Here is a 20469-nt window from a genome sequence, read left to right on the forward strand (position 1 = left end):
AGGAGGCGGGAGTCCCGGACAGCCGCTCAGGGACCACCAATTAGGGTCTCAAAAAGTTTGAAAGAACGAAACTCGAGGAGGTGACGGAGGGGGGAGGGGGGCGCGAGCCGGTTTGGGGGGGGAGGAGGCAGGGGGCGCCCACAGGGTTCCGAAAACAACTTTGTCAAGGCCGGGGGGCGTCCGGTCCCGGGGCCACCCTGCACAGCTTCCCGCTGTCTGCGCGGAGGTACTCCAACCGCTTCTGCTGCCAGCGCTAAGGGACACAGGACACGGCCAGCTACCCAGGCGGCCTTGGAGACTCGGGGCACAGTGGAGGTACCCCGGTGCTGGGCTCCGAGAAGCCCTCCCTGGAATCGGCCCCGTTCCGGTAGGACCCTCCGCCGGGAAGCCCCGGGCCAGCGCTCCCAGCACTGAGCGGGGGTCAGGGAGCGGGGCTCGGGAGACAGGCTTGGGGACCGCAGGGCGCAGTGGGGCTGCGAGCTTTCGGTGGTTTGCCCGGCGCCCCGGCCGGGCCGAAACGCTCCCATGCGGTGGTGCGGGGAGTGTTGAGGGGGGCGCGGAGGGGTGAACCGGCCTCAGCTCTCTTCTCCGGGCCCCCGTTTAGCGGCCCCTTTTTGTCTCTGCTCTCTGGCCATTTCGGTTTTTCCAGTCCGATGCCCCTGAGGGGGAGGGTCGGGCCCCTTGGAAAATCCGTTTTCATGGCAACACAGAGCCTCTCCAAGTGAAAGAAAAGTTTCTTGAAGGGGGGGGGGTGGTGGCCCGAGAGGAGCCGAGGCCGTCCTGGGGCGCCCCCTCCACCGGCCGCGCACCTGCCGGGACCACTGAGCGCTGCTCTCGCCGCGCAGCCGCGCCGCCTCCCCGGGGAGCAGGCGCTGCTAACGGATGCCGTCTTCCTTTTTTTATTTTTTTATAGCCTTCCCGACCGGAGCCTCGAGACTCTGAGCGCCACATTCAACCGCCTGTCGGGGTTGTCTGCGGAAGAATAGCGGCGCGGGGAAGCCCGGCTGCGGGTAGCTGGCACCCTGACTATCGCCGCCTCCAGCCCAAACTAGTGGCTCAGCGTCTGCAACTCCCGAAGACGCCCGAGGCGACCGGTGGGAAGGAAAAGCCAACCCCGGACAGAGGTGGCAAAGACTGAAATAAGTGTCCCCACGGTGTGGCCCACCAACCCCCCCAGCCTCGTGGAAAGATGGGGAACCCAAAGAAAGGCGTATATCCTAAGTGTGGGGGAAAAAAACAAAAACAAAAACAGCTCCAAACCGAGGTTTTTAGCTCCTTATAATGCAAGACCCAGCGATCCTGGGAAGCCTGCGTGCCAGGAGCTTGCTTCCCCGTTTCTTGCACAAATTATAAAGTAACCCGCTGTGACTTGGGGGACGCAGAGCAGGCCAGCCCGCCCTGGGGCCCGCGGACCGCTAGCACCAGAATCCCGGCTCCCAGCAGCAACGTCTCCTGGAAGTTTGGGGTCTCGAAACCCGCCTCTTAAGTTTGGGTTCCACTTGGTTCTGTTGCTCTTCTGGGCGGAAGGAAGCGAACGTATACAGTCAAGGGCTGCTGCGATCATTTGAATGGTTCTACGCATTTAGGGTTTTGAAGTAAACTATGGGGAATGGTTCTGTGTATGAGTCGTGTGTGTGTGCGTGTGTGCACGCCCGCGCACGCGCGCACGGGTATGTGTACTTAAGTTGACATGGACTGGAAGGCATGTTTCAGAAAACAGAAGTGATTCGACAGTCTCCACCTGCAACTGTTTTCTTGCCAGACTGGGTGACACAGACAAAATTTCCTGGGCAAACCCACCTTCTCCCCAAGAAGTCAGTGTGCAGTAGCCCTGCCCTTTTGGCCGCCTTTCCAGATGCCCTCTCGGGTTCTCTGGGCCTCTGAGGCTGTTGCTAAGTGAAGCGCGTTTTAGGAAACTACCCAACCGACGCGCGGCCTGGCGTCCAGTAGCCTGACAGATGTCAGGATTCTTTCCAAGTTTTAGGACCCAAGTAAGCCGTTGTGGTGACAGAGCCTGGGCTGCCTACTTGCCTAGGCAAGAGGTGCGGTGCCCGGCCGGCGCTTCTCGCCGCAGCAGGTTATCTGGGGGAACTGGTCACTGCTCCCAGCTGTTTGTCACTTGCTCACACCCATCCCGCGGTTTAGATAAGCTCCTTCTCACATCAACGTCCTTCTTCCAGATTTATGGCAGTCTTGCTAGGATCAGACACCCTCTCCCACACTCCTGGCTTCCCTCGGAGGTCACGATTAAACCGATCTCTGTGCCTGGTAGCTCTGGGGTGGTCCGCCTTCGGAACATTTGAGAGGACACGTTCTCAGCCCATACTACCATTTCAGTAATCAAGCGAGATTACCATCATAGGGGTGGGGAGATGGAGGGAAGGTAGAAGGAAACGGTTCTCTTAGCAGTACCAGCGCAGGCACCGGCCGAGCGACGCGACTTTCCTCGCGGGTCGGGAGAAGCTTCACGGCAGGTACTACCGCCCGAGGATGCTCGGTCCAGGCGGGGCCCGCGGGGAAGCTAGACGTCCGGTGGAGCCCCAACAGGTGTCTCCGACCCGCACCTGCACCCCGCGAGGAAAGCAGAGCGACACAGCGGGATTCGGGAAGAGTCCTTTCCGCTCTTTGCGGGAGGAGAGCGTGTTCGGTAGCTCTCTCTCCCTCGGGGCCTCCGGGAGCCCTTGGGCGGCAAACAGAGCCCCCCGGACGGCGGGTAGGGAACTCGGCCAAACACGCCGTCCCCATTCTCCCCGCCCTCTGGAGAGAGCTCTGGCTCCCTCGGACTGGGGCTGGGCCTGGGGATTCCAGGACCCAGGGCGCGGCAACAGCGCCGTTTGTTGGCCTCGGTTGGAAACTTCACCTATAGGCGCCCCTTCTCTCCCTACGGGGCTTCGAGGTCGCCCCAACCCTCCAAGGAGAGGCAGCTGCATCGCTGCGGGCAGAAGTGGGACTCTCCTTAGAGGGCTGGTGATGGCAAAACTCGGGGGTTGGGGTAGGCTCTAGTGTGGGTGGCCCTGCAGGCTCCGGGTGCCTAGGGCGCTTCCAACTCTGCCTTCCTGCGGTTTGCGGAAATCCAGTGTCCCAGGAGCCCCGTATCTGCAAAGTGAACTCCTTAGCACTTGGCCTGAGAGCTACTAGTCGAGCAGGGGAGGGGCTGTCCCAGGGCTCGCGCGGGGGTGCCCCCGTGGAACCCTGCTCCGCCACTGCTCAAGGGGGGCTTCTTTCCCGAGTCCGCGGCTCGATTAGGACCCCGCCTCTTATAAGAGGTGCCCTTTGCGTGCTGGGTGGGATGGAATGGGTGTGTATCAGTGTCCGCTCCGGGATCTGCGGCCTGACAATAGTCAAGTGTTCGCCTTTTTTCAAGTGCAGTCGAGCCCAGCGAGGGGTCCAGCTTTGAGGAAGTGCGAAAAACTTATCCCGAAGACCTTTAGAGAAGCTTTGCTTGCCAGCAAGGGGGTGGAGGAAGTTTGCTGATCTAGAGACAGTCTTTTTTCTTATTTCTTCCTTGAGAACAACCCTTGATTATTTACTCTGGCTCCTGGCCAAGAGGGTGTATTTAGGCCCCAGATTGAGGGCCTTGACCAAGAAATCAGGAGCTTAGGTCTGTTGTAGAATCATCTCCCGCAAAAGGTCGCAAAGGTCACCAGATCTCCAACGAGGCTGGAAGAGACAGCCGAGCACCTCGCAGCTGTCGAGGTCTCAGTCTGATACCCGCAGCACCTCTCATCCCCCACCCACCCCCCTGCAGCTTCCAATAAAGCTCTCGTCCTTCAGAGTTTGGGAAGGAGCTGACGGTCCTAGGCTGGCGGTGCAGTTTGCAGTAATAGCCTAGTTGACACTCTCCAAGGAAAGCTTACTAGGAGCCACCGAGGTGTGCGGTGACACGGTCCTCAGGGTACCAAAAAGTCTCCTGTGGGCGGGCCAACTGTATTCTATCGCACTTTGATGTAGCCCTTTTTAGGAAGGAGGGTGTACTTTTAAAAGAGTTTCCGAATTGGCTTCCCTGGGTTAGCTGAGCTGCGGTCGGTGGGTACGGGGAATCCCCTTGGCCCAGACCTTGGCGCTCAGTTGCAGAGTCCTGTCCACCCGCAGGGTGTGACGACAAGGATGCCAGGCGTTTTCCCTAGGTGTCGAGCCACTGCCAGGAATTTGGCAATCTCTACCTTCAGCGCCCTCTCTGCCGACCTCACAACGCGAGCACTGCCAAACGCCACCCGAATACAGCCACCTCCCCCGTGGGAAAGGAGGATCTGCCCGGGAACTGGGTCCCACTGGCGGAGCGTCTTCCGGGTCACTGTCGTCGATCTGCCGGCCTCGCCCCCCACCCCTACACGCCCTCAGCCCTCTGAGCTGCGGGGACCCGCCCCCCACGGAGCAGCCTCGCGGCACCCAGCACCCTACCCTGCCCTCCCGCTGGGCCCGTCGCCTTCCTTCCTTCCTTCTGTGGCTGCAAAGGCACGGCCCTCTCCGGCAGCGAGGTGGCCTGCCAGAAATCGGGCCTGGGGAAACAATCAGAATATCGTTATCTCTGCGGAACGTGGCTGGAGTTATTCCACGTCCCCGTATCTCATCTACACGCTTATCGAGACCTGGGGGGAGGAGGTTGTGGCGCGGCTCCATCGGGCGGGCGGTGCTTCCCGAGGAAGGATGCCCGTCTGGTCACGGGACCTCCCGGCACCTCCCGTGGGACCCCGCCGGCCCGTCGGCCCTAGCCCTAGGGGGCGCAGGATGGGGCTGGGGGCTGGGGAGAGCGCGCCCTGGAGCAAATTTTAAATCTCAAGGCAGCAGAAAGCTGTTTTCCCTCCCCCCGCCTCCCTCACCCCCGCCGCCTTTTCACTTTCTTTCAAGAGAGGGGAGAGCCGTGGAATTCGATGCGCGGAATCTCTCAGTTCTCTTCCCCTGCCTTGCCGGCCGTCATTGCTTTTCTTGGCACTAAACCTCGGCCGCACACCTACTATGGGCTAGCCGATGCCGCCCGGCGCGGGAGCAGACCACCGCCCCCCTACTTCCGCGTCCTTCAGCTGAGAGCGGCGGCGGCCCGGGGGAGCGCCCGGAGGGCTGGGGACCGTGGCGCGCCCCGGCCGCCGGGGGCCACGCTCGTCCCACCCCGCGCGCGCTTTCCCCTCCGCGGCGCGGAGCCGCGCGGCCCGAGCGGCTGAGACGCAGAAGCGCCCGTGGGCCGGGAGCTCCAGCGCCGCCGTCCGAGTGGCGGGCGAGCGAGGCTCCGGGGCGGCTGCTGGCGACGGAGAGCCGGGCGGAGGACGCGCGGCCCGGGAACGGCGAGCGGGCCGCCGCCTGCCAGGTACGGAGGCCGCCGAGCCTCGGGCCGCCCCGTTGACGCGCGGGTCGGCTGTCAGACGGTGCGACAGGGCGAGGTCTGCGGTGCGGCCCGGCAGCGCCGGCGTTTTGGCGCCCCGGTTGCAGTCACCCCGATTCCATTTCTCGGGAAAGCGTCGCCGGGTAACAACCCCGAGGCTGGGCAAAGGTGATGTTTGTGTCATTAACACCATCTCCCCTCGTTTCCGAACATCCTTCTTCCCCCAGCCCAGCCGGGCTCGCATTTGAACAAGCAACGGGCCGAACGTCGCGATAACCCTTCCTAATGGGAAAAAAACTGCCCCTTTTGTGGAATGGTTTCTTTACAAAGCCAACAACCAACCTTATTTTCTAGTTCCAATGGCTATCCCTTTATGAGTTATATTATTAAAGAAATCCGACACTAATTGTGCCGATTTAACTTGTTAATTAGTTGCAAATAAACTATTCATTAGTGGTAAAATAAAATAAAACCCATGTGCCTAGATATCATTCCACATTCACATATTGTAGTGTCTGCATAGCATAGGCATACTAAATTAAGTTCCTAAAAGGTTTCTCCTCAGGATAAATAATTAAAATATATTCTACTTTAATTGACATTATAGAGGACATAAATGAGCTTTTCCTTTTAGAAAGAAATAGCCATTTCTAAATAAAGCTTGCAGTCTGGAGAATGGCGGCTTCAGCCAAATGAATAGTCATTACTACCTTTTCAACGACGTGGGCCTTTTGATCAGAAAAGAAATTAGCTCTAAAAAACAGACAATGGAAGCCTGCCCTGCAATAGGAAGAAAATTAGACGGCCAAGGCTCTTCACAACACCTATTTCTATAAACCATAGAGCTCCTTGCTTTTCAATTACAGCTGTTCATTTCATATAAGGAAAGGGGAAAAACAGGCCTCTAATGTAAACTCGCTTTCACCATAAAGCCTTGCTCCTGGCATGCAGCCAGGCTACCTACTTACTATTGTTTTTAGTCCTCTCATCAATTAGCTAATACTATATATTTTAAATGACTCTGAGGGTATTCACAGACTCTCTTCTCCCTTCCCTACACAGACAAAACCCAAGCTGGACTCCCATGAAAGGGCTACCATTCGGTGCACAGACACTTAAATGTATAAAGTTTAATGTTTTTATTGTTCCTCAAAGAAAAACCATATTGAAAACCCTGCTTTGTTTTTTTTCCTATATTTCTTAGCCCATTATTGAAAGACCCAGACGAGGTGATGACAGGGGAGGGACATAAATGAGCAGCTTTCAGTATTGTTTCTAATTGTTCACAGAGCTAAATCCATCTCCAGATCATTTTTCTGTGCCCTGTAGACCATAATTTGGTTTATACATCTTTGTGTTTTTAAAATATGCATTTTGAAATTTGCCAACCCCATTGGTTTGGTGTCATTAGATATAATTTCATTTTAAAAAATTATGACGTCTTCACCATTTGGGTGAAATTATCTAGCCGGCAGGAAGAAAAAAATCCCATTTGTAGGGTGTGCTACAAAATAAAATCTTCAACATACATAAACCAAAAATATGAGAAAAATATTTAGTACTAATACCAAAGAGTCTTAATAAGCCTTTGGCTGCATGTTCTAGAAACATCAAAACAGAGTCATGGGATGGGAAGGCTTTGCTTCCCTTGAAAGTAAAATACTTATCATCTTATCTTTGTGAATCACTATGTAAATTCTCTGGAAAACTAAATAATAGGGCAATACTATAGGGTTAGTCTGGGAACTTGCAGATTTGTGTTGTGTTCATAAAAGGACTTAAAATGATTTTTAAAAATTCAAAGAGGATTTATTTGTTCACTGTAAAACTAAAGAAATATTTTTTTACCTAACTATAAAATCATTTAAATAAAATAACACAATAACCATTAACTTGTCCATGAAGGATGTCATTCCTTTAATCCTTTAAACAACCTAGAGATAGTCTGCCAATTTAGACGGAAGGAATGGACAAGAGTAGAGCCACTAGGATGATTATTCAAAGTGTTTCCAAAGAGCAACTACAAAAAATGGTACCCAAATGGTTTATGCTCCTGTTTCCACTTGCATTACTTGTTGAGTATGCTTCTATTCAATGGTTTCCTACCATATTTTTTGTATCAAGTAAATTATTTATTATGTTTGCTTTGACTCTTGAGCATTTACTTCTTTGCTACTTTGTTCAAATGGATATCAGAATACAGTTACCGAAAGCATTTTGCCAAGGAGCACAGAGTTGCCATGTCATTGATAAGATCCCCTGGAGCAGGAAATGGCAGCCCACTCCAGTATTCTTGCCTGGGAAATCCCATGGACAGAGGAGCCTGGCTGGCTACAGTCCATGGGATCACGAAGAGTTAGATACAAGTGAGCCACTGAGCATGCACACATGCCTGCTGAAGAAGGGACTCTTTCTTGGCCATGAAGTCCCTTGATTCCATGAGACCATGAGATGGTGTCTGTTTTCAGAAAGAATTCCACAGGAGCTGGTTGGAAATCATTAGCTTGCCAAGGCGAGGTTTCGTGGCAGAGGTCAGCAATGTGTGATCACAGATCAGTAACTGAAAGTTGTCCAGACCGAGAGCTGCATGATTATTTTGATGGGTCCAACTCTATATTATAGCACTTGGCTTTCATTTTGAAGAAGGATTCAGGTGTGTGATGTTGTGGGCAGTTGAGCTGAAGTTTGGGGGAGAGTACAAAAACTGCCTGCAGAGAGGCCTGAAGGTTTAACTTCAGCAGCTTTGGAATGGGACAATATATTCAGAAGGGGAATATAGAAAGAAATGTTTCTCAGCATGTTGACATGAAGTGGAGCCTGGGTGTTTATACTTATCTGAATGAGTTGGGCAAGTTGGTTTTTTTTTTTTTTTTTTTTGAGAGATAATTGACATATAATATTATATTAGTTTCACTGTACATGATTTATTAAATATTTGTATGTATTCCAAAATGATCACTGCAGTAAATTTAGTTAATATCCATCCCCATACATAGGTACATTTTTTTTTCTTGTGATGGGGACTTTTAGGATCTATTCTCAGCAACTTTCAAATACACAATACAGTATTATTAACCGTAGCGGGCACGTTTATTATTCTTCCTGAACTTCAGTTTTCTCATCTGAAAGAAGTGGGTAGTCAGGCCTTCTTCAGTGGCTTAGGGTAGAGATTCAGTGAGATAATACAACTGAAAGCATCTGGCATTCTGTTTAGCACAGAGCACCCTCAATTAAGAGTTATCTTGTTTTTCAACTGGGCTTTCTTATTCCTGTGAAACAGGATTGAAAATTCCTCTAGTGTGGGGGAGAGGGGCCCATGTCACTTTTCTTCCCCCTTACATGGCTATGCACAGATGTTTCTGGAATGAATCATAGTCCTTGAGGAAGTCCTCTTTGAATGAGAGAAAAAAATGAACTAATTACTCCATGGTTCCAATTCGGCATCTCAGTCTCCCACATTCAGCCCATCACTTGAGATTGTTTCCGTCAGGGCCGTCTAGAGAGCACTCACTGACATGAGGGGAGCTTTGGTTTGTGACAGAGGGGCCTCTTGTGTTTAATTCTGAGATAACATAAAATATCCTTAATAGTAGAGACATGCCTCCTGTTAAAAATGTACAATTAGTGTCACTTGGGTCTTACATCCTTTATTTTTGCCTAAAATGTAAGTTTAAATTTTTTTCCTTCAGAGCTCAATAGAAAAGATATTCTTTCAACAGATTGCATCAGGAGTCGTGTTGAAGCAGGAGACTTGTTCTGATTTCATAGCTTTTATGTTTTCTCTGAGGTCTCAGAAATAGGCACAGTCGACCAAGCCAAGGAAAGAAAAGTAGTTCTAATCACCTGCAGAGATTAGAGTCTTATCATTCCTTACAGCAGCCTCTAAAAAGACTTAGAGAATCACAAAAACCATTTTTTAAAAATAAATAAGTTGGAGAGACTTCAGTTCAAACTAAGAGTAATTCTATAGTTAGTCTGTGCCATTCATTGCATTTGAAGAAATAGATCTAGCATGAAACCTTGATTGACTCCTAGTTACAACTTTTGCTGAAAGACTAGGGAAGGCTCTGCTGGATAAAAGTACAGCCTAGAGGAAAGGTCAAGAGCCCAGACCTGGTTTGAATCCTGCCCCTGGCCCTTACTAGAAGTTAAGTAACTTCTCTGAGCTTCAGTTTCATCTATAAAAATGGGAACTGATACACCTTAGGATGATTGGGGAAAATAAACAATATTATGTAAGTAAAGTACCAAACTCAGTGCCTGGGTACATAGTCACAGGACTCGGTAAATGTTAGTTTATCATCATGACAGCAATCTTGTGAGCTATGTACACAGATGTGGACAAACTTACTTATATTTTAACAGATGAGGAAATAGGCTTAGAAGGATTAGTGTCTTGTTCAAAATGGCAGAGCATATTGGGACCAAAAGCAGCCATAGAAAGGACCCTTCCTGACTCCATGTCTAGTTACTTATCCACCAAATTATAGTTTGCTTGCACTTTGTCAGTGTTATTTTCATTAAAATGCAAAGCCTAAAGTGCTGTTGAACCATATTAAGAAGGATATCGTTTCTTCCTGTATTTAAGTAAAGCCCCTCATGATGTCCAGATGTCTTAGTGAACAGTGACAAATGGCAGAGGAAGAATGAAGAGGGACTCTACCTGCCCTAGGTTGTTTCTGCAGAGGAGGGCTTCAGAGAGACACCACCAGTTCTCAAACTACACAAATTAGAAACATTAAAACTGACACTGAGTCAGATTCAGGAGTAAATAGATAAACCAATATGCTAGTGTGAGCTTCTCAAAGAGTACACCCTAATCTCTCATCAGTTCAGTTCAGTTCAGTCGCTCAGTCATGTCTGACTCTTTGCGACCCCATGAATCGCAGCACGCCAGGCCTCCCTGTCCATCACCAACTCCCGGAGTTCACTCAGACTCATGTCCATCGAGTCAGTGATTCCATCCAGCCATCTCATCCTCTGTCGTCCCCTTCTCCTCCTGCCCCCAATCCCTCCCAGCGTCAGAGTCTTTTCCAATGAGTCAACTCTTCGCATGAGGTGGCCAAAGTACTGCAGTTTCAGCTTTAGCATCATTCCTTCCAAAGAAATCCCAGGGCTGATCTCCTTCAGAATGGACTGCTTGGATCTCCTTGCAGTCCAAGGGACTCTCAAGAGTCTTCTCCAACACCACACTTCAAAAGCATCAATTCTTCAGTGCTCAGCCTTCTTCATAGTCCAACTCTCACATCCATACATGACCACTGGAAAAACCATAGCCTTGACTAGACGGATCTTTGTTGGCAAAGTAATGTCTCTGCTTTTGAATATGCTATCTAGGTTGGTCATAACTTTCCTTCCAAGGAGTAAGCGTCTTTTAATTTCTTGGCTGCAGTCACCATCTGCAGTGATTTTGGAGCCCAAAAAATAAAGTCTGACACTGTTTCCATTGTTTCCCCATGTATTTCCCATGAAGTGATGGGACCAGATGCCATGATCTTCATTTTCTGAATGTTGAGCTTTAAGCCAACTTTTTCACTCTCCACTTTCACTTTCATCAAGAGGCTTTTTAGTTCCTCTTCACTTTCTGCCATAAGGGTGGTGTCATCTGCATATCTGAGGTTATTGATATTTCTCCTGGCAACCTTGATTCCAGCTTGTGTTTCTTCCAGTCCAGCGTTTCTCATGATGTACTCTGCATATACGTTAAATAAGCAGGGGGACAATATACAGCTTTGATGTACTCCTTTTCCTGTTTGGAACCAGTCTGTTGTTCCATGTCCAGTTCTAACTGTTGCTTCCTGACCTGCATACAGATTTCTCAAGAGGCAGGTCAGGTGGTCTGGTATTCCCATCTCTTTCAGAATTTTCCAGTTTATTGTGATCCACACAGTCAAAGGCTTTGGCATAGTCAATAAAGCAGCCTATCTCCCTTCATGCTTAGGAGTCGAAACAATTCTGTTTTCTGTTAGTCAGCCCTGTCAGGTAGGCCTCACACTGAAAGCCATACCAAAGCAGTCTGATGATATAGCATGCAACTCACCAGCAGTGACCTCCCACTTTGCCCACGGTTCAAGTTTATCTCTTGGCTTATGTCATACGCATTCAAAGGTAGGTTTGCCAGAGGTTCCAGAAAATTGTAATGATGGTGATCACTATAGGTTGACACTGTACATGGTCTTTACAGATGTTATGGTATTTGTTTAATCCTAGCAACCTGTTTAAGGCTACCTTACAGAGTGACAAAGCTTTGAGATTTCATCTCTATCTTGAAATGATGGATTCTTTCTACCACACTGCCCTAGGAGGGCCTGATTCCCTTACTGTGTGATTTTAGACAAAGAATATCCTCCCTGGATCTCATTTGCCCCATGTGAGGAATGAGGGCATTGGACTAGATGCTTTCCCAGGGCCCTTTCCCTTGGAAGATTTTGAAGATTCCAAAACTTTCCATGTGATGCCATTTTTAATAGTAAGTAAATGGAAGTGGTCTTGGATTTTCTTCTGAAATGGCAGTTCTCTTAGATGTGCTAGTTAGAGCCATCAGCTCCACCACCTCTGACAGCAAGCAAATTCTTGGAGAAGCAGAACCAAGCTGAGGAAGCTAGGTTCCAGAGCTTTATCCACAAGAGAAGGCACCCACATCTGCTGTGGGCTGGGGCTGGAGGAGAGCCTGTGTAGTTGTGTTCCTGAATGTTTGTGTCCCTCTCCAATTCCTATGTTGAAGCCTAATCCCCTGAGTGATGGCATTTGGAGGTGGGGCTTTGGGGAGGTGATAAGGTCATGGAGCACTCATGGGAATGGGAGTAAGTGCTTTATAAGAAGAGGCTAGAGAGCTAGCCTGTTCTCTTTCTGCCGAGGATGGATACGATAAGTGGACAGTCTTCAACTAGGAAGCCTGCTCTTAGCAGAACTCAGCCATGCTTGCTCCCTGATCTTGGACTTCTCAGCCTCCAGAACTGTGAGAAATACTCTTCTGTCTTTTAAGTCACCCAGTCTCTTATGGTATTTTGTTATGCCTGCCTGAACTGACCAAGACAGGTTGGAAGAGTACACGGATAATAAGATGACCTGGAGCAGTCACCCACTGCTAGTTACCTACCACACCTTCCAGGAGCTTGGGGTGGGTTTCAGGAGACAGAGGAAGCCAGGGATCACATGCCTGCCCCTTTCTCATCTCTTTAGCCTCATCTTTCTTGACTCACCTCGCCTTGGCTCTAATGCACTGCAAGGAATCACTTCCTTAGTGTTCTTGATCAGTTTCTACTCTTGGCTTTCATCTTCACAGATTTGCTTCATCTGCTTGGAGCTTCTTCCTTAACTGCCCTCCCCTCCTCCTTCTGTTAAATGATTAAATGTTATTCAGTCCTCAAGATTCAGCCCAGGTTGCCTGTTTTTTAGAACATCTTTCCTGATTCTCCCCCAGCCCCACAATTCAGGCTGGATTGGGTGCCTTTCTATGATGCTCCCAAGAACCCCGCCCCCCTCAATGTGTTTATTCTCTCAGAGCTCTTGCCACACTGTTTAACCACCATTGGTTTATCTGTTCACCTCATCCTTTTTAACTGTGAGCTCCTTGAGGGCAGGGACTTTCTTCTTTCGTTCTGGTTTTTTCAGCACCTAGCTAGAGCCAGGGCCATGGGGCCACAAAGTGTGTGATAACAGCATATGATCAGGACCACCCACAGTGGACACCAAAATGGGATTTCATAGAGCCAAAGAACATCTGGATCATGCCCCCAACGAGCTGTCAGCTCCGTAGGGCGTAGCTGGCCCTCTGGGGTTCAGCTCTGGCATTGCTTGTGGGAGACTGCTGGGAAAGCATGGAGCAAGAGGCACCTTTAGGAATGTGACATTGATTTTCTTCCCCTACTTGATGTGGCAGGTACTCTGGCCATCCTCCCAATTTTATCAATGGAGGTGGTGTAAGAGGGGACAGGAGCACGTATGGCTATACGTTCCATGCTCCCCTTGCTGACCTGTGTGCCCTGGCACTGGCCTGCATCTATGTGGATGGAGAGGTTCTCTTCCTCTGTTGCAAAAGCATTCTTCACTCACTAAGCCATGAACCTACAAGCTGCTTGCACGCAAGAAGGTGCCTTGTTCTGATTGGCACAGAAGAGTCCTATGATCTAATTGGTGGCCCTGATGTTTTGGGCCCCAGGATGAGCAGAAGAGCGGATACTCGTGTGCATTAGTGCTCTCAGGCCTGGCACTGTCATCGTGGGTCTGTCCGCACATTTCCAGCCCAAAAGAGGTGGGAGCAGTCTTTGGACCCATAGAAGAGAGGTGTTCTCTGTGCTGATGAGATGAGGAATGTCCAAACTAGGGATGCAAAGCAGGCAGAGTGCCTGTAGTAATACAGAGAAATAAAGGCTGCAGTCTCTCCTCTCAGCTGACCAACATTCATGCCCAGGGTCAGGAGGAGGCAGTGATAAAATTGGAATCAAGTTATTCTGGGCTCACGTGGCCTTTCAGGTGTCATTTAAATGATATGAATCTGACTTTCACATCTGTAAAGTCGCCCTGTGTGTGAAGGGGGAAAGCAGGGGTGGGGGCAGCCTCTGCTTGAATGCTCTGGATTCCCAAGGTAAGGGATCATGCTGAATAAAGGCTTCTCAGTTTGCTATAAGCCTTTGATCATCTCCTGGAGTTTCTGAATACTTATCTTTGCTAATTTTGACTCGTTTAATAGAAGTCTCTCTAGGTGAGAGACTTCTCCAAGCCACTTCCCAAAGTTTGTGAATCTCTTTGAAGACTTTTTAGCGGGGGAGTGCCAATCTGGATTTGTGCCTTGGAATGTCATCTTGGCTACTGACTATATCTGCCAAGGAGATTTGTGAGTGTTAAATACCTCTGAAAACCTCTGATATACTGGATAGTACCTGATAAATGCTTATTCTTTTGGTTGTTCAATTCTTTCTGATCAGCTCAAGTGCCTATGACCTGAGAGGTATCACTTGCTTCCCCCTGGTTCTCAGTTTCCTCAGCTGTAAAATGCAGGTTATCTATTTGTTTTATTTGTTAGTTGTTCATTCATTTATTCTTTGCTTCTTTCTTTCTGCTCCATGACCAGATAATCTGGTTTGTCTTCCAGTCTATGTCACTGGAACTTTAATATTGTCTACCTGACATAATTTTCATTTGATTTAGGGTTTTTTTAAAATCCATGATGCTATTCTCTGAAAAGAGGCATTTATAGCAGTGGGCTCCAGGAAGAAGTCTGTACATGAGAAAGCAGACACCATTTTAAGAGGCTTTGCGCTTACCTTTTGTCCTCATTTTGGAAAGTTACTCCTGACTTTTGAGGCCCTACAGGGCATTGAACAAAGGCGGGCGTATGCAAAGTTCAGGTAGAGATTAGGCATATTATCTGACATCAATAAACTTTCATTTTGGCAGGAAGAAAATGAATGATTGTTCAGCCATTTTCATTTGTATTAAGTCAAGAAGCTAGGCTGATGCTTAGTCTTGTTAAAAGTCCATTTTTATTTTTTTTTAATTTTATTTTTTATTTTAATTGCAGTCTAATTACTTTACAATATTGTAGTGGTTTTTGCCATACATTGACATGAATCAGCCATGGGTGTACATGTGTTCCTCATTCTGAACCCTCCTCCCACCTCCCTCCCCATCCCATCCCTCAGGGTCATCCCAGTGCACCAGCCCTGAGCACCCTGCCTCATGCATTGAACCTAGACTGGTGATCTATTTCACATATGATAATATACATGTTTCAATGCTATTCTCTCAAATCATACCCCCCTTGTCTTCTCCCATAGAGTCCAAAAGACTGTTCTATACATCTGTGTCTCTTTTGCTGTCTCACATATAGGGTCATCATTGCCATCTTTCTAAATTCCATATATATATATATGTGTTAATATACTGTATTGGTGTTTTTCTTTCTGACTTACTTCACTCTGTATAATAGGCTCCAGTTTCATCCACCTCATTAGAACTGATTCAAATGCATTCTTTTTCATGGATGAGTAATATTCCACAGTGTATATGTTCCACAGCTTTCTTATCCATTCGTCTGCTGATCAACATCTAGGTTGCTTCCATGTCCTGGCTATTGTAAACAGTGCTGCAATGAACACTGGGGTACACGTGTCTCTCTCAATTCTGGTTTCCTCAGTGTGTATGCCCAGCAGTGGAATTGCTGGGTCATATGGCAGTTCTATTTCCAGTTTTTTAAGGAATCTCCGCACTGTTCTCCATAGTATAAATGCCCATTTTTAAAAGATCAGTTACCCTATCTTGGACAGTGTGGAAGAGACAGATGCTGCCCTCCAGGAACCCAGTCTATCAGAAGAGTAGCTGAAACAATGGAGAAGGCAATGGCACCCCACTCCAGTACTCTTGCCTGGAAAATCCCATGGACGGAGGAGCCTGGTGGGCTGCAGTCCATGGGGTCGATAAGAGTCGGACACAACTAAGCGACTTCCCTTTCACTTTTCACTTTCATGCATTGGAGAAGGAAATGGCAACCCACTCCAGTGTTCTTGCCTAGAGAATCCCAGGGATGGGGGAGCCTGGTGGGCTGCCGTCTATGGGGTTGCACAGAGTCGGACACGACTGAAGTGACTTTGCAGCAGCCGCTGAAACAAAAGCCAGGGTATCCTCAGGGCATTTACAGAGGTGTCCAGTGCTGTAGGAGTAGAGGGGAGAGAGGGTACCATTTTGTCTGGGGTATTTTAGATGGATTCTTGGAGAAGGTGGGCTCTGTGTTGTGAGCTATGCACTATAAGACACAGATGGGCAAAGATCATTGATGAGGAAGCAATGAGCACAAAAGCTCATTAAATATGATAGTGCAAGGTGTGTTTGGGAAATGGTAAGATCCATGTGACTTAGAGCTGGAAGGAAGCACAGTGTAAAGGTAGGGGAGAGGAGTTAGGGTTGAATTGTGGAGGATATTGAAGGCCATGCAGAAGACTCTGAGTTCATTCTCTGTACAATGAAGCACCAGTGGTCCCCACCCCAGCCCATCCCTCTGCCCACCTCAGGTAGGATTTACATACAGTGATTTTTAAACAAAACGGTAATCATTATAATGATGCCCCAAATCAGTTATAACCTTGCAATGGAGAAATTGGGGCTTTTAAAAAAATTCTTCTGAGATCCCAGTCCAAAAAAGAAAATGTCTTGGTAATCCTTAGTGCACAAGAGAAGCAGTGTGGAGAAGCTTGAGGTACTGCACCCAAAAGCCTGAGACCTGAGTCTGAGTCTGGAGACAAGTCACTTCCCTTCTGTGGGTGCCTGTGTGCTCCTCCCTGGTTAGGGGGATGACCATGCCCTTCTCAGATTGTTCAGTTAATCAAGCGGTTTAATAGAGAGGATCTGTTTGTAAACTCTCAGATACTATCTGTAAGTAAAGAACTGTTTTTCATTAAGAACAGAACATTTCAATAAAGGTGGATTTCAAGAGATTCCTGCCAAGCGTTTCAGCCTAGGGCCAGTGGTGGAAAGAGTTGAGTAATGAAAATATATGTCCTCAACACACGCTCTCAGCATAAGCAATTAGTCTGACTGAGGAAATCCTTCTTTCTGAAAAGTAAAAGTGGGAGGGAAATGGCCTTGTTGGGGATTGCTGATGTCTTTCCGATTGCCAGTGCCTTATCATGTGCTGGCAGTGTTTCCTCTTCCATTGCTTTTGGTGACGTTGTTTTATCAGCAGTCCCCAGTGGACTCAAAATGCGACTGTTTTCAAGAAGTTTTCTCACTAGCTGCTGCAGTAGGCAGGTCGATGTGATGTGGTTGGTGGTCAAGCTTTATCATATATAATGGAGGGGCCTCTCTATTAAAATCCTCAGTTTTGTGGAATTCCCTGGTGGTCTGGTGGGTCCCCTGGGCCAGGGAACTGCAAGCTACATGGGGTGGTGCCCCCCCAAAAACCCTCAGTTTTAAAAGATGAAGTCATGTGCCCCTTCATTAGAGAGGGACAATATTAAGGAAATTATGAGAGTGGTTGGACCTTTTAGCTTTTTCCCATTATAGCTACTCAGTTAATAACAAGTATCGCATGGTCCAAGTTGGAAGCAGTAAGAAGGGAAAGCCCCAGCCTCCAGATTGCATAGAAGGAGGAGAGGAGGATGCAGGGACTTGGAAAATGTAGAACTGGGCACAGAGAAGAAAGGCAGATTACATGTTCTGGACCCAGTCCTTCCTCCCTCTGTCCTCCAGTGCCCCTGAGTGTCTAGTTGTTGCTGAGATGGAGATCAGGCTAGAAATGACACTCTGCTTTCCAGAAACCAAAAATAACCAGAGAGGGCTATCAAGTTCTAGCCCTTCTGCTCTTTCGATTTATAGCTCTTAAATTCACGGTCTCCTTTCCATACCCAAACCACTGCCTCACCACCTTCTTTGCTCTAAGCTTTTTAATATCCAGATGTGACCCTGTCACTTAACCTGTTTTGAATCACTCAGCAGCTGTCCAGTTCCTGTAGAGTAAAGCTAGGCCCATGAATGTGGCATTTCAGGGTCTTCCTGATCTCGTCCCTACCTGCCTCTCTCTTCCTTCCCTCCCAGTCCTGTGAGCAGATATTTACGTTTTAGCTCAAGCTTTACTTCCTCCATCCCCTGCATACCTGGTGGTGTTCTATGTTCCTGCCTTGGTGGATTCTGTATACAATATTGCTGTAATTATAGTCTTCTGATCGTTTGCTTGCTTTTCTCTCCATGGGCTGTGTTTTGAGCTACCTGAGACAGGCATTATTCATTTTTGTATCTCAACTCTTTTCTTCCTCTTTTCACCACATCAGACAATGAGTAACTTACTCTCCTTGTCTCCTGACACACACCATTTATTTCTCCTTCTCTTGCATTCCTTTTCACTTCAGTTCACTTCAGTTCATGCTATTTACCGGGCAGTGTGGTCGTTTTTGGAAATAGGAACGTAAGCAAGATCTTATACGGTTGCTGTTTTGAGGGTCTCACAATCTAGTCGGGAAACTGCTGGGGACAAAAGTTGTCACATGCAGGCTATGGAGCCCACAGACCCTTAGGAGTGGCCCTGGGAATGCCTTTCCTCCTTTCCTGGCTTCCACAGCAGCAGCCCTGCCCATCTCTTTTATTCTGGGGATTCTACGGAAGCTTTTGTTTGGGTGGGAGGCAAAGGGATTCCACTGGGGGAAAAAGAAGCAAATGTATGGATACCATGTTTTAAAGTAAGAAATACTGTGTAAAGTGCTATTAAAACAGTCTAAACAAAAGAGACAGACACCCTATCTTCTGGTTTGGCAAAAGTCGGTTTCTTTGCTAAGCCCCCCGCCACTCTGTTTATGCTTTGAAGGGAGTTTGGGGGTAGGTGGGTGGATGCCCTTCCACCTGGTTCCCATCTTTCCTACTTGTTCCCACCTCCCTTGCTGAGTGAAAACTCCCCTGTATATAATTTAGATGTCTTCCAGCTTTGAGGGGGATAACATTTTAGCTCTCCCAAAGCATGAAGTCACCCGGAGAGGAGGTGTGTCAAGTTCCCTGATCTCAGACCAGGTTCGTGGCCATGGTTTCTGTTCCTTTTCTATTTGTCAGCTCCCTCCCCTCCTCTCCTCCCCTCCCTGAGAATGTGAGCCCTTGATGGCAGGTGTCCTCAGTACCTGGCGGTGGGCGCTGCAGACAACAGATGCTTATTTAGATTTGAGGAAGGGAGGGAAGAAGTAATAAGGAAGTTGTCATTTCACCCAAAAGGCTTTTAGGGCATTACTTCAGGTCTAGGTGAATGTGGACTTGGGGGAACTAGGGTTTCTGGAGCACAAGCTCAAAGCTCTGTCCAAGGTACTTAGTTTACTTATCAACCCCCGCCCACACCCCCACCACCCGCCCCCCACCCCCCACCCCCGTCCCCATCTTATTCCAGGAAGGCATGTCACTGGAAGCGACAGTATCTTCCAGGCAGTCGCCTTCCTAACATACTAAGAGCCTGGATTCATGTTTGAATCTACAACCTCGTGCTGAGAAGGATAAATCTCTTCAACTTTGAAAACCACAGTTTTATGCCACAGCTGAAGAAAATATTTTTTCCCCATCCTTCTAGTTGATTGATTGATAGTGACGTTTTAGTTATTGAAAGTGAAAGTACTAGTCTCTCAGTCGTGTCCGACTCTTTGGGACCACATGGACTGTAGCCCGTCAGGGTCCTCTGCCCATGGAATTCTCCAGGCAAGAATACTGGAGTGGGTAGCCATTCCCTTCTCCAGGGGACCATCCCAACTCAGGGATTGAACCCAGGTCTCTTGCCTTGCAGGCGGATTCTTTACCAGCTGAGCTAACAGGGAAGCCCAAGAATACTGGAGTGTGTAGCCTATCCCTTCTCCAGCAGATCTTCCTGACCCAGGAATCGAACTGGGGTCTCCTGCATTGCAGGCGGGTTCTTTACCAGCTGAGCTACCAGAGAAGCCCATTTAGATATTAACGTGCTGGATTATTCTGCTTTGGCCACCTTCTGGGTATGTTTCAATTCCTTACTGGGGGAATCACTATTTTACTTTCCCTCACTGCTTAGGCAAAGTCAAATTTTCCACCAACTTTCTACGTGAGAGTTATGCAAAAATGCATACCCATCATCAGGAAAATGTCTTCATTAACACATAAACAATGGTTCATTACCCGCCAATGTGTTAATGTATGGTAAACTCATCTATTGGCATGCAAATTCTAAGTTGCTCACCCCAGGTTTTACCTAGCCACTCACCTCTACGACCTCTGAGGAAACCTTTGAAAAACTGTTTCTAAAATTTTTGTCCTGTAATTTCCCTAATGGTCAGAATTCCAACAAGCAGTGGATCTGTAGGCTGACTAAAGAGCTGAGACTTCCGCCAAACTGAGAAATCCTTGCTTATACAGGAAAAGTCATTTGCCCTTGTTTCCATAACATTGTTTGTAATTGAGTTTATTACCCATGTTTATCCTGTGAGCATCCAGAGAGGTACTAGGAAAATCACAAAAGATACATTTTAGACATGTAAATAATCATAAGTCTGCCTTAATAGTTAATGTACATACCAGTGAGGACCAAAAGATAGTCATAGATCTCCATTAAGGTCATTCATTCTCACTACATATATTATCAAATTGGACAAGGGATCAACTCAGGCCAATATGTATTTGAGCATCTGGCTGTTTGAATCTATCCACTACTGTAGCTGTGGGGT

The 20469-nt window shown here is 48.2% G+C and overlaps 1 long non-coding RNA gene across 1 annotated transcript; it reads left to right on the forward strand.

The window, feature by feature from the left end:
- The first annotated feature begins 154 nt into the window (after window positions 1–154).
- On the forward strand, window positions 155–1622 carry LOC139181117 (uncharacterized). Its single transcript, XR_011565223.1, has 2 exons — window positions 155–367; window positions 914–1622. It is a non-coding gene; the product is annotated as an uncharacterized lncRNA (long non-coding RNA).
- Window positions 1623–20469: the final 18847 nt, after the last annotated feature.

The sequence above is a fragment of the Bos indicus genome, chromosome X (assembly GCF_029378745.1).
Source record: "Bos indicus isolate NIAB-ARS_2022 breed Sahiwal x Tharparkar chromosome X, NIAB-ARS_B.indTharparkar_mat_pri_1.0, whole genome shotgun sequence".
Lineage (NCBI taxonomy): Eukaryota > Metazoa > Chordata > Mammalia > Artiodactyla > Bovidae > Bos > Bos indicus.